General features: G+C 35.4%; 1 protein-coding gene and 1 long non-coding RNA gene across 3 annotated transcripts in view; both read left to right on the top strand.

Annotated features, from left to right (window-relative positions):
• LOC105196676 (potassium voltage-gated channel protein Shab) overlaps window positions 1-14330 on the top strand; it is a 747097-nt gene that overhangs the window by 670073 nt on the left and 62694 nt on the right. The gene's annotated exons all lie outside the window — the stretch shown is intronic.
• On the top strand, window positions 22-12337 carry LOC120357671. The gene is made up of 2 exons (XR_005574689.1): window positions 22-2198; window positions 2255-12337. It is a non-coding gene; the product is annotated as an uncharacterized LOC120357671 (long non-coding RNA).

Below are 14330 nucleotides of genomic sequence, written 5' to 3'. Positions count from 1 at the left end.
ATATATATATATATATATATATATATATTTCTAATTTCTCAAAAAATAAATTATATTTCAGATGTCTACATTATTTTAGTTCGAGCAACAAGTTGAAAATTCACACTGTGGAAAGATAAACAACTGCGCTATCAGATTACCGAGCAAAGATGACAAATGGCTGAGCTTTAAAAATTATTGTCGAAAGGAACGAATGCCGTTTATCGTATACGCCGATTTAGAATCTTGGAAAAGACAGAGGAGGAGAAAAATTACCAGCATCATCGAGTATTTAGCAAAGCATATTATGTACACTGCGTGTGTGACAATTTGCTATCAATGTATCGGTTTCATCGAGATAAGAATTGTATCGCGTAGTTCCTCGAGCAACTTGAAGATTTAGCACAAATTGTAAATAATATTCTGTCGGTTAATGTTCCCATGGATTTAACGCAAGACAATTGGAAAAAATTTAACAGCGCTACACACTGCCACATTTGTGAAAAACTATTTACAAATGAAACAGAACAAGTACGCGATCATTGCCATTTAACTGGTCGATTCAGAGGTGCAGCGCATTCAAATTGCAATTTAAATTACAAAGATTTACATTGTATTCCTATAGTTTTCCATAACTTATCTGGCTACGATGTGTATTTTATCATCAAGGAAATAGCTACAGTATATCAAGGACGAATAGATTTACTTCCGATAACAAAAGAAAAATATATTTCGTTTACAAAAAATGATCAGAAAAATTGCATTAAGATTTATCAATTCTTTCAAATTTCTCGCATCTAGTCTCAATAAATTGGCATCTCTTCTTAGCAAGGATAAGCTATGCATAATGCAACGGGAATATTGTAATTTATGAACAAAAAATTTTGATCTATTAATACGAAAAGGTGTTTTTCCTTACGAGTGCATTAACTGTGTAGAAAAATTGGAAGAGTCATGTTTGCCACCGGTCGAGTCATTTTATAGTTCATTGACGGGTAACACAGTATCCGAGAGCAATTACACACGCTGTCAACGTGTGGCAGTGGTTCTCCATCCGAACGCTCGGAGACTATTCGCGATGCTCACGACCGATGGTGGCGCTAGTGTTACTCTGGTCACGTGGTCTGTAAAGAGGTTAAAGCAGAAGACCTTCTCTCGATCACGATTTTATTTTATCATTTTTGATTAATTACCTACTATTTTTGCTGCTTCGGCATCATGTTTCTACGACTATTTCAAATATATGAATTTGCAAAAGTAAATTTCAATAGTCGAAACATGAACGAAGGTGAAGAAGTTTTAAAATCTGGCCAAGTAATTACTGTTGGTTGCAAAAAAACTGAAAATAGTGACTCAACGAAACATATTTTGGGTCTTGTGTTGTAAACGAGCGCATTGAAATTATTTCGGCATACGGTGGAAGGTATAATAAATATTATAAATGAAAGCCCGATTATTCAAAAAATGACGTGGTCGTGTAAGGCGGGGTTATCTGGCAATTGTAAGCATATCGTAGCTGTTTTACTTTTTTTGGAAAGGTATAGTTATTAAGGTATTTATGAAATAAAATTGAATTAATTAAATATATTAAAAATCCGGAAAAACTAATATATTTCAAAAAATAACTTTTAATAATAAATTTTGTTGAATGATATTTTGAAATTAGAGGAATTGTCTTGCACTGATTTAAAATGCATTTGGACTTCACAAAAAAGTACCGTACAGGAAGAATTTGGCCCTGCTGAAATCAAATCATTCTGCTGCCTTTCAAAAGTTGATAATATCGAAATAAGTGTACCTGATTTATTTGACAAACTCTGTAGTCTAAATCCAAATGAAGCAGTATCGATACACAAACGTGGTCGTGGTACATCAATAAAGCCTTGTGAAAAAAAGATAGGACACATTGAAATTCCAACAGAGATTAGAGTCATTATAGAACACAGTTTATTTGATAATACTTCAATTAATGTAATATCAAATTTGTCTCCAGTTCAGCTCAGTTCATGTTGTTTATCAATATTAAATAGTTTGCAAATAACCGATGCTGCCAAATTATGTTACGATACAATAAAATCTCATATAGCATGGAATGAAGCAAGAAAATTTAGAATATCCGGTTCAAGAATTTACAATATTTTTACTTATTCCAAAAATATAAAACCAAATTGGGAGCAAAAATCAAAATCTTATTTTTGGCCAAAAGAAATTAAAAATAAGTACGTAAAACATGGATTGATGCAGGAACAATTTGCGATAAATGAATATGAAAAAGTTACAGGACAAAAAGTGGTAAAATGTGGTTTTGTCGTTCATCCTCAATGCTCGTGGGTTGGATATTCGCCCGATGGAATTATTTTTGGCGCAAGTGGTCCGGAGTTGTTATTAGAAGTTAAATGTCCTTATGAAAGAAAAACGAAAACAATCAATGACTGCTTAAACTGTTGCTCTTTTTTGGAGAAAGATTATACTCTTAAAAGGAAACATTCGTACTATGGACAAATTCAGTTGAGTTTACTTATATTAAACATTCAGAAATGTGACCTTGTTGTCTATTCATCCTTTGATAAATCTATGTACATTCTAGAAATTCTGTATGATAAAAACTTTGCCATTGATATGCTGACTAATGTTCGCTATGTTTATTTGTCAAAAATGCTGCACTGCTTATGTAAGGAAAACGATAAGACCGAAGAAAATACAACATTAAATATTTAAATTATTTTGGAATTTATTTTAGTATATTGCAAAAATTATTACAAAAACATTAAATCATATTTTTATTAGTATATTATTAATAATCTAGTTTAAATATAATATCTTTATACATATATAAACATCTATTAAACTAAGTAGTAGAGAAAATCACACATTATCACCATTGAAATCATCACAATTTTAGGAATACAACTAAAATGCTATGTTAGTATGTTACTGTGGTGAACAAAAGAGTTGCAACTAAAATGCTATGTTAGTATGTTACTGTGGTGGACAGAAGAGTTGCAACATTTTTTTCGATGGTTTTCAGAATGTATCCTGTTCACCGAGTGATTGATAATTTATTCTTACCTGTGGATCCAAGCAATTACGTTCGATGAGCAAGGCTGTTCTAAAACATCGAAAAAATGTGTTGCCCCTATTCTGTCCTTCATTGTACATGCCTCATTGTAATTTTAAAATTTGTCAGAAGATAAGATTGGATTAGATATATTAACCAAAACACATGCAATAATAAATATATAGTCTGCATAAGCAATCAAATTCCATGGAAAACGATTATTTAGAATTTTAAAGATTTTGATTCTTTGATTAACTCTTTCAATATGAACCCTCGCCGCAGCTACATTCCTATTTTGTTCAGCTTCTTCGGGCGACAACTGTTTCTTAGCGCGTAAAAACGGTGGCTGAATTAGTTCTATATTATATGAAGCACATTCATATTCAATTAGAAATCCCTTGTCTACCATAATTGCGTCTTAACCACCTGTCATTTTTTCTAATAGGCCAGATTTCATAAAAATATGTTTATCAGACACCCTACCACCGTATCCTGAACTTACGTATAATAGTGTTCCGGCCGGTGTAACACCTGTTAAATATTTAATAGTAAAATTACATTTGTACTGGGAGTAACATCGAATTCGACAACGAAGACATTTCGGTTTTTCAATTGGCACTTCGGTACCATCAAGAATCACTCTAGTTTTTCTATATTTTTCGAAACAGCATGGCATATTATTATCAATTTTTTCACGACAAGGCCAATATCACAAGGCCAAATCAATTGTGATACGACAGTCAATAAAACAACTAGATTTAAATATTCTTGCTGCCTACTTACAACAGAAAATAGAAAAGCAAGTATAGTGTAAAATAAATCTTGTATTATCTTCATGAGAGTCAAAAGAATTTGTTCTTTTACAGATAAATGGCCTTTTCTATTAGAATACTTTACTTGTTCAATAATTTGAACTAGTTTATTTAAGATTTCTATTGTAGGAAGACCGGTGAGTGTATTAAGAACTTCATCCGAAGTTACGTAAAATAGAATAGAGCGAGGGCGTACGTCTCCACTAGTTACTTGAGTGCCAACGTTTCTTTTGCTAGCTTTTGATAAAAGAGAACCTTCGCATGCCTTCAATTCTTTTTCAAATGCACATGCATCGAAATTGAAATTTCCTTTATTTTGAGAAGATTTTTTTTCTGCATCTTTTTCTGAAGTGACGACGTTAATCATAAGGCAGTTACTTATTTCCCTAATAGAAATATAATAATTAAAATGATGCAACATTTTACATGCCCAACATATGCTAAAAATCATTTACAAGAAACTCCGAAAAACATATTTCAAAACACACCCAAGCATTAATTATAAGACTTGCATTTGTTAAAAGATTATTAAAAGATTATTAAAAAACACTTAATATGCAAATACTTATATGTATAATAAAATTAAATAAGTCTGCAATTTCACACTCTGAGCAAAATATAGTCAATCTATTACCTTCAATCAAATTGGCCAATACTATACCTTTTTACAGCATATTGATTCAATTTTTTCACAAATTGATAAGTTCCTGATTCTACATGTTAAGCATTTGAAATATGAAATTAGCAAAATCAGGTTTCCAAATCTTTTTACCTTTGTGCTTCCAATTGCTCATTTTTACAATTTTGAAAATTTATTTGTTGACGACTTCTATTTTCTCGAGGTCTTGCTATAGGTTTTTGTTTTTGGGTTGCATGCTTGGGAGTTGATGGGAGATTCAACGAAGGAATTGCATTCTTTTTTAAAACTTTTCTGCGCGAATTTTCACCTAAAATAAAATAAAAAGTATAAAAACTAAAAAATCAGAAAAACGAACTGGATATTTTGTAATTTACCTAAATAACAAAAGTCTTCTTTAGTAAAGTGCTTTGAGCATACTTTCATGGTATTACTACAAGCTTTCCCAAATTTAAACTTGTTTAACCAAACACTTCGCAAGTCGAGTATTTCGGTGTTTCCAAAATAATTTTTAATTTTTACTGTTACAGCTTTTGCTTTTGGAAATAAATGAAATGATAAATTTCGGTCTTTACTTGCAGTCGAATCACATCCTGGTACACTGCAATTTACTTTTGATTTTGTACATTTTTTGGGCGAAAAAATCGCAATTTTTTCTGAAAACAATATATTTATAACTCATATTTCACATGCAAAATAGGCTCTCTAACCTCTACTATATTTTGTGTACATTTTGAGGCAATCACAAAAAAGTATCTAATGTTTAACTTACTTTCTGCAGACATGACTGAAGATATAAATAATAAAATTCACAAATATCATTAGTTGTCCGAAATTGAATGATAAACACAATCACAGCTGACCCTACTTACAGTAGTTCCGAAATTGACCACCAGATAGCGTATCGCTAGGCAAACATCGCGAATAACGATTTATACTTAAAAACCGACATACTGTTGTTGGCTGATATCTTTGAGAATTTCCGCGACAGTTGCATCGCGAGTTATGGACTCGATCCCACGTATTATTACACTTTACCCGGTTTCACGTGGGATGCAATGTTGAAACATACACACGTAAATTTCGAACTGCTGACAAACATTGACATGATCATGTTCATCGAACGTGGCATACGTGGTGGTCTGAGTCAATGTTCAAACAGGTACGCACAGGCCAACAACAAGTACATAAAGTCATACGATCCATCGAAATCATCATCGTACCTGATGTACTTTGATATAAATAACTTGTATGGTTGGGCAATGTGTCAACCATTACCATACAAAGATTTTCGATGAGTGCATGACGTAACAAATTTTAATTTTATGGACATTGCGCTAGATTCTCCAACAGGTTACATTCTTGAAATAGACTTAGATTATCCACAACATTTACATGATGTGCACCTTGACCTACCGTTTTGTCCCATGCGCGATAAACTGCCCGGCAAGCGGCAGGACAAGCTCCTCGCAACCTTATACGATAAGAAACGTTACGTCATACATTATCGTAACCTGCAGCAGTGTACTCATCACGGCCTTTGAGTAACAAAAATACATCGCATATTACAGGTTGCGCAATCACCATGGTTTCGCAATTATTCATCTAAATACATATTTTAGAACATGTGCCAAAAACGATTTCGAAAAAAACTTATATATATTAGTGAACAACGCGGTATTTGGCAAAACCATGGAAAACGTGCGCAATCACGTCGATGTGCGACTCGTGACAAAATAGAAAGGCAGATACGGCGCGGAGGAAATGATCGCTATGCCAAATTTCCACAGTCGTAGTATTTTTTCGAAGAATTTGGTTCCAATCAAAATGCGTAAGCTTGAGGTAAAAATTGACAAACCAATCTATGTGTGTATGTGCATCCTTGACATATCTAAAACATGTTTGTATGAATTTCATCATGAATACATGGCGCCGTTGTTTCGCGAGAAATGTAAAATTATGTATACTAATACGGACAGCTTAATATATAACATTGAATGTGATGACGTATACAAAATTATAAAGCGCGATATTAATAAATTCGACACGAGTGATTATGCGGTTGATAATGCATACGGTATTCCGCTTGCTAATAAAAAAGTGTCGGGATTAATGAAGGACAAAAACAATAGTGCGATCATGACCGAATTCGTAGGGCTTAGAGCAAAGATTTATGCCTTGCGCGTTGGTGGTAAAAAAAGACACGAAGAAAGTCAAAGGAATCAAAAGCAACGTTGTAACAAAATCGATAACTTTCGATGATTACACGCGATGCTTGCATGATGAGATTGAAATGACGCGATGCAATCAAGTATTAGATCAAAATTGCATGAGGTGTATACTATATCAGAAACAAAAATTGCTCTTAGTCCGTATGACGATAAGCGATATATTATGTCAGATTCTATCAACACGTTGCCTTGGGGACATTATAAAATACCAATGTAAATAAAACACTTAATTTGTATAATATATGTATATTTGTGTAATTGTAATAAAAATTACAAATATCATGTAAATAAGTAATAAATTTTTTACAACGCATTATTCTTGTGTATCCACAAAGTGTGTGAATTATCAAATCCCAACCATTTCACATAAACCTTATCCCCTCTTTTGCGTAAAATTTTTTCAACGAGATACAAGTCAGGATTACCGATTCGCTGGAGCTCATACTCGTTAAATCGGTCGGTGATATGTTTTCCACAGGAATCTTTCAATAAATACGTCAAGGGATTGGTTCTCTGCACTTTGGCAATTTTAAATAGTAGTCCAATTCGGTGTATAACATTTATCAAAAATGGTCTTAAATTTGCTCACGCGTATCGATTCACTCACTTTGAATCGCGTGAATGCAGCAATTTTTATGCGACTATTCACAGTGAATAAAAGTTTTTCGGCAATCGCAGGGGTAACATTGATAGGTCGCATACCAATAGTATGATGCCTTCGCGAGTTGTATTCTGATACGAGACATGGCAACAAATCGATCCATTTATAATTTCCATTAATCGTAAACTGCTTCCACATGTCGTTCTTTAATGAACGGTTGAACCGTTTGACGACTGACGCCTTCATTAAGGAATATGTTGAATAATGATTGATATCATGTTTTTTCAATAGTTTCTGTACCGTGGCGTTGTAAAATTTCTTTCCTCTATCAGTCTGCAAATTTTTCAGACATCTTTCAGCGTCTCAAATTATCTTTGTAATTGCATTAGCCACTTCATTGCCACTCTTGGCCTTGAGAAGCATGGTCCATGCATACTTGCTCAACACATCGATAACGGTAAGTATGTAATGGTAACCTCGGTTAAATCTCACGTAAGGTCGCATCTCAACCACATCCGCTTGCCACAGGTCATCGTATTCGCGAACAATGACGTGCCTGCTCGGAAAATTTCTTCTTACTGGAGCATGAAGTTTCTCCACTAACAGCTGCTTTTCGGAATTGTTCACGTTTGATTCATAAATGATGTAGAGATCTAATGTATCGTTTCTTCTACTCTGCGCTATGAGTCACTGTATCGAGTTGTCTTCGAATTTCGTTAAGCATAATCTCCACTTTATTTTGGAGAGTAACAATCTTTCTCTCGATTTCGTCTTGGTGATCTTTCAAAATTTGTATGCTCTGTTGTACGTATCGTTTATTGGCAGCATCGCCATTATCTACAGGTAGCGCTACGTGACGAATCTTGCGTGACTTTGCACCAAAATTGGCGTTGACCATGCAAAGAGCGTTTTCGTGGACGTAACTTCTTATTAATCCGCTCCATTTGTAATACGATTCCGTGCCGCTACTTCCGAGCGATATCCCAAACTTATTGATTGACATTTCAACGTTCACTAAAATAATATGAATAGTGCGACTCAATTTATAATTAAACCAGCTTCGCAAAGTTCCTCGATAATCGACAGGATCTTGTTATCGTGAGCGTTATGTTCAGCTTGGCGCAAGGCCTCGAGCAATCAAAGACAATCAACGAGTTCGTTCGGATTGTCCCAATGAACGTAATTAATTTTGTTGTCGTTTAATGTAACGGTGTTCGGTATACCTCGTCCAACTTTATCCAGTGCTAACATGGAAGAGATTATATTTTTATACCTGTGTTCTTTGTTACCCAGTATTGGATTACATTCGCCATAATCTCGCCTATGTGCGTTTGTAGTTAATACAATATCCTTATACTTCTCCGTATCGTCATTCGTGTAGATATCAACGTTGGGTATTTTCATGAAAATTAACTCGTACCTTGAGTACCCTTGTATCTTTTACCGTCTATGAATCGTTCTTGTGCAAATCGATACGTTTGTTACCAATCATCATTCCAGTATTGCTGAAGTAAACTCCGTAAATTTTATCTACGTTGACCGTTTTCTTACCGCTCAAAACAGCTCTTATATATTTTTGCCTCAATGGACCATAATGTATTTGTAATTCATTTTGCCCCTCAGACGTTTTCAACTGCTGTCGAACAGACATCACAAGCGGCTTGTCGGTGATATCAAAAACCTCTTTAACAGAGAGTGCATGATTCTGCAATAAATCGCTATCCTTTAACATTTGTGATGCTTTATTAAAATTAATTAGCACAGTTTACGATTTAATTAAAGTAGAAGTCATTATTGAATTATTAAACGAAATATTCGACCGTTTTTGTTTTGCCTCCGCGTTTTTTTTATCTTCCAAAAAGAATGCTTTGCTCTCAGCCGGTTTAGAATCATCTCCAACAATATTTTCAACTCCAACGGTATTTTCAATAATCTGTTTTAATGGTTCAATGATTGGTCTGAAATGTCTTTCCAATGTCTTTTCCATTTTATCTTTTTCCATTTTACCCGTTTTTAATGCGCGATATTTTTTGCGAATCGTGTTACTCGTTTTTACAATCTGTTTAGCTATCTTCTCGCTATCCATGTTACTATCCATGTTGAACATTCAATGTATTGACGACAACTAATCATTTTACGGTATTGCAAAGGTATTGTTAAATCCTTTTCTATCTTCCATCGACAAGCGCGCTGTCCTTGTTTATCACTAGAAATTCATATTTTTGGTGCCAACAAATCGCAAAAATCCTCGTAAGACATGTCAGTGTTTACATAATCGTTGTATACATGCTTCAAATTGGTGCCATCCTATTTGAACATGATTAACAAATTCGCATTGTCACGTATAAGATGCTTCAGTATCTTGGCATACGTCTGACAGAGATAGAAGTAGTTAACGTCCGCATGTTGACTCATTGCAAAGTACTCTTTTATTGTGTCTTGCTTGTCGCATGCCACATCATCAAAGATAAAGATGGAATTCGGAAGCGCTTTGCTCGGAGGAATGACGTCACTGCTGTTGGAGAATGCAAAATACCCAACTTCTTCAATCGGTGATAATAAGTTTTCCAGATATCGATATTTCGCCTGCTGAATCAGTTTTGAGTACACATATACGTTCTTGAAACGTACATCGTGCGGACTTTCCAGCATGCTTTTCAACACGTTTGTTTTGCCGCAATTTGATGAGCTGCAAATGATGCCGCGTATAGAAATCGGTAGCATATTTCCATGTCTGCGTGTTTTTATTTCGGGTGTTATCTTATCATCAAAATTAATTACTCTGATTGCCTGCGGTTGTAGCACAAACCGCATATATTCTTTCCCTCTACGGTAACAATAAACTGAAAAATTTCTATTGAGGGTAGGTTCTATTTATAGAGGCGCGTTGAGTGAAATCGCTTAGTATGCAAAATGTTTCTTATCGTCAGATATCTGAGATGTACACAGTTTGACTAGCGAACAGTTAAAATATATACCAAAAGTCGTTTTGCTACAAAAGTTTCACAATTACATCGATCATTTATGGGACAAATTGCCCAAGCATACAAAAATAGATTCGGAGGTTCAGCAGTACCGTCGGTGTTTCAAACATTATAATTTACCGTCTCAGCATACGCATACAGACGGTCCGGCGCCGTTGAGAAAGAATTGCTGCAAATGTCTGCGAAAGGCTGCGGTTTGTTAAATCGCGCGATTAATGCACTTCCTTTCGAATTACATATCCCCGATTATCAGTATTGCGGTCCAGGAACACGTTTAGAAGAGCGATTGGCCCGAGGTAACCGAGGGATCAATCCGTTGGATGCAGCGTGTCGTGAGCTTGATATAACCTATTCGCACAGCAACGATCTTGCGAAAAGACACGTGGCTGATAATATACTCGCCTCAAAAGCACGGAAACGCAGTATAGCAAGAGATTCAAGTCTTGGAGAGAGAGTTGCTGCGACACCAGTTTGGGCGGCTATGAAAACCAAGATGAAAATCGGTATGGATCTGAAATCAAAGAAAAAGAAGACAACGCGCAAACGGATACTTCTGGTAGCAAAACGTGGTGGTATCCTACCCGTCCTGCGAGTGTTGGGAATTCTCGGGTCATTGATCGGACAAGCGGCTGGAGTAGCGAAGGCCGTAAATCATAACAAAGCGGCGCAGCGTCAACTAGAGGAATTAAAACGTCATAATCGTATCAAAGAAGGTCATGGAGTTTATTTCGCTCCGTATAAGCGCGGTCGAGGAGTATCGACAAAAAAACATAAAAATGTGGACAAAACATTAAAAATGCCAAAAGGTGTTACTACAAACCGTGAATTACTTCAACTAGCAAAACCTATGCTTCCATATTTCCAAAGAATTTTCATGCGTACTTTATTACCAACGGGGGGGAGCACGCCAAAACGAGAGCGGTATTATGAATTTGGACAGTGTCAAAGGACCGGGTACTCATTGTGTGGCGTATGCGAAGAGGGGGAATCGTGCTATATATTTCGACAGTTTTGGTAATCTTCGACCATCGCAAGAATTGGTACAATGCTTTCATAGTGATTTGACACGTATCAAGTATAATCACGCGCGTTATCAACGTTACAATCAAAGCAACTGTGGTCAACTATGCCTACGTTTTCTACAATCGGTCGACAATCAATTTAAAGATCAACATTTCGCTATTTAACTCAGTATACATGTCACTGACGTTTACGCTAACTGACAAGAGTAGCGTCCTTGCGGTAAGCTACTTTCCAGCTGTAAATTTAAACGATGGTGATTACGAGCTCGGTCTGACAGATTTTAAAACCTGTAATATGATACTTAATATAAGTTCCTTGAATAAAAAATTTTACTATGACAATGACGACAAGAAAATTATTATTCCCAAAGGATTGTACGAACTGCGTGACATTGACAAGTATCTAAGACATGCAATATTTCATGTCCCAAACGATATTACTAGAAAGAAGTTGCTTCATAAAGAGATCGATGAAGACAAAGGTAACAAGATTATGATTCGCGCCAACAATAATACAATGAAGAGCAAGCTCAAGTGCTCTTATCGAATAAATTTTACCAAATCCGACAACATTGGATCGCTGTTGGGATTTTTCTCGAATCGTGTGCTTGAACCTCGACAATGGCACTAATCGAACTTACCTATAAATATAATCAATGTAAACACCAGCGGACATTTTACATTCGCATAGAATGTAAAATGTCCGCTGGTGCATATAGCAACGACAAGTGCGTGCATACGATACATGAATTTTCACTGAGTGTTCCTCCCGGGTATAAAATCTTGGAAAAGCCTGCACAAATCATTTACCTTTTGATCGTCGTACGGAGCATTACTGACTTGACTATTCGCATTGTGGATCAAAACGGTCGATTAATTGATTTCCGCGGAGAAGAGATTACTGTTAGATTGCACATACGAAGACAATAATGTGAGATGCTCGTGCTAAATGAACAAGAGCGAGACACAATTTGCAACAAGAAAATCATGACAATCAAAAAGACAGCAATCAAGAATATCCAATTGCTCGGTAAAAAGAAACTTACCCCATCAAACGTTGCATATTTTAGATCACTGGGATTCACCGTACGAAATTTCTGAGATGTTTGATATTCTAAACATTGGAGGTGACTCGATCTTTGACGATAGCACCGTCAAGATTGAAACTCACTCGTATAATCCGTATGCCAACCTAAGTATCCAACACTACGTTTGGACATAGTGATGAAATAAGGATACCTATACAACAACAGGATTTATACACATTGTTGTGCAAAAGTTTTCTCTACGTCGAAGGAAGACTAGTGAAGAAAGAAAATTATGATGACAAAGATGCATCAGAAATAAAACTTGGAAATAATTGTATAGCGTTCATGTTTGATGAAATTCGATATGAAATCAATGGTACGGAAATTAATCGCAACAAAAACGTTGGAATTACTAACACTATAAAGAACACTATGGATCTCTTACGTTTGACAAAGGAATGATAATGCAGAATGCCGAATGGGACATGTCATTCACTCTGTGGGAAAATTATTTCAATTTTTGCGTGTTGCTAAATTTACTGCTAGGCTTTTGCGAAGATTACAAACGCATGGTTGGTAATGCGCGCCATGAATTAATTTTGATACGAGCGCGCAATGATAACAATTCTATTGTTGGAACAAATAGAACGACGGAACCGGAAATTTAATTGTTCAAAATACAGTGGCGAATGCCACATGTTACGTTAAATGAAGTCAATGAACTATTCATACTACGAGCTTTGGAAAGCGGGCGATATCTACGTATGAGTTCTTGTTCCTGGGATTTGTAGAAGTACCCCTTGTTGCAAAGCACAACCAAACATTCGTGGGCTGTCAAAACTGCAACACAACGAAAAGCCTCGATTCGTTATCTTTGCGCTACAGACTGGTTGCAAGAATATCATGTCTTAAGATGCTACTATTTTTGACAACTGTAATTTGATCAATGTGAAACTTTATCTCAACTCTGAATTTTATCCGTACGATGACTTGAATCTAGACTTTCATAAATCTAGATACTCCATCCTGTTTGACATGTACCAACGTTTTCGTAAATCTTATTATGATTGCTACGATACGCTGCTTAACAGGGTCACATTTCTGCAAAAAGGACTTTTTACTGTAATTGACTGCTCGCGACAAAACAAGTCCATCAAAAATGCCACTGTGGACGTACGCATTGAATTTGAGTGCAAAGAAAATGTGCCAGCAAGCACTACCGCCTATTGCCTCATCTTACATGATTGTATAATTGAATACTGTCCATTATCTAACGTTGTGCGCAAAATCATGTAACATGCAGCGCTAGCAAATATTTTCAATAAAATATCAAGATATTTTGTGATATGCTACAGTCTCGAAAAATTACTTGTCATGATTGTGCCAACATTTGTGGATCTGCAAGGATTCACCGTTGAAAAAAAATTTATTGTAAAGAAAGTGGCGGTATTAAAACAAGGAAACATTCTCACACATTTTTACGAATTCCATACCATGGAGTGCATTGACAAAATTCGAAAGATCTTGCGTTTCCTGGTTGGTTGCTTATCACCATGGATTGCGATGGGAAGATGGAATAGTTTAGTAATCAAAAGCGAAGCACCTGATTTCAACGGCTGTATACGATGAAAACGATGATGAGGCTATCGTATACGTTAAGGGGCATGATAAACAAAAATGGTTGAAGAATATACTCAATGTCAATGTAAGAAATAATGTTATCATCGAGACCGTGAATGCTGATTACAAAGACATTGAATCTTTACATAATTTGGATACTACGAACACTATACGATGTGTAAAACATGTTAAGAATAGTGCTATGCAGAATGTATTTAAATTATACAATTATTGGTTACAATATTAAAAAGATACTTTAAAATAAAAACGTATAAACGTATTTATGGTTTATTTTTATCTTTCCCTGTAATACATAAGTAATTCGTAGACGTTAGACGTTTGATAACAGTATGGTTGA

This window comes from Solenopsis invicta, chromosome 4, assembly GCF_016802725.1.
Source record: "Solenopsis invicta isolate M01_SB chromosome 4, UNIL_Sinv_3.0, whole genome shotgun sequence".
In the NCBI taxonomy this organism is placed as follows: Eukaryota; Metazoa; Arthropoda; class Insecta; order Hymenoptera; family Formicidae; genus Solenopsis; species Solenopsis invicta.
Note: the sequence above shows the minus strand (reverse complement) of the source record. Positions and strands in the feature narration are given on the sequence as shown.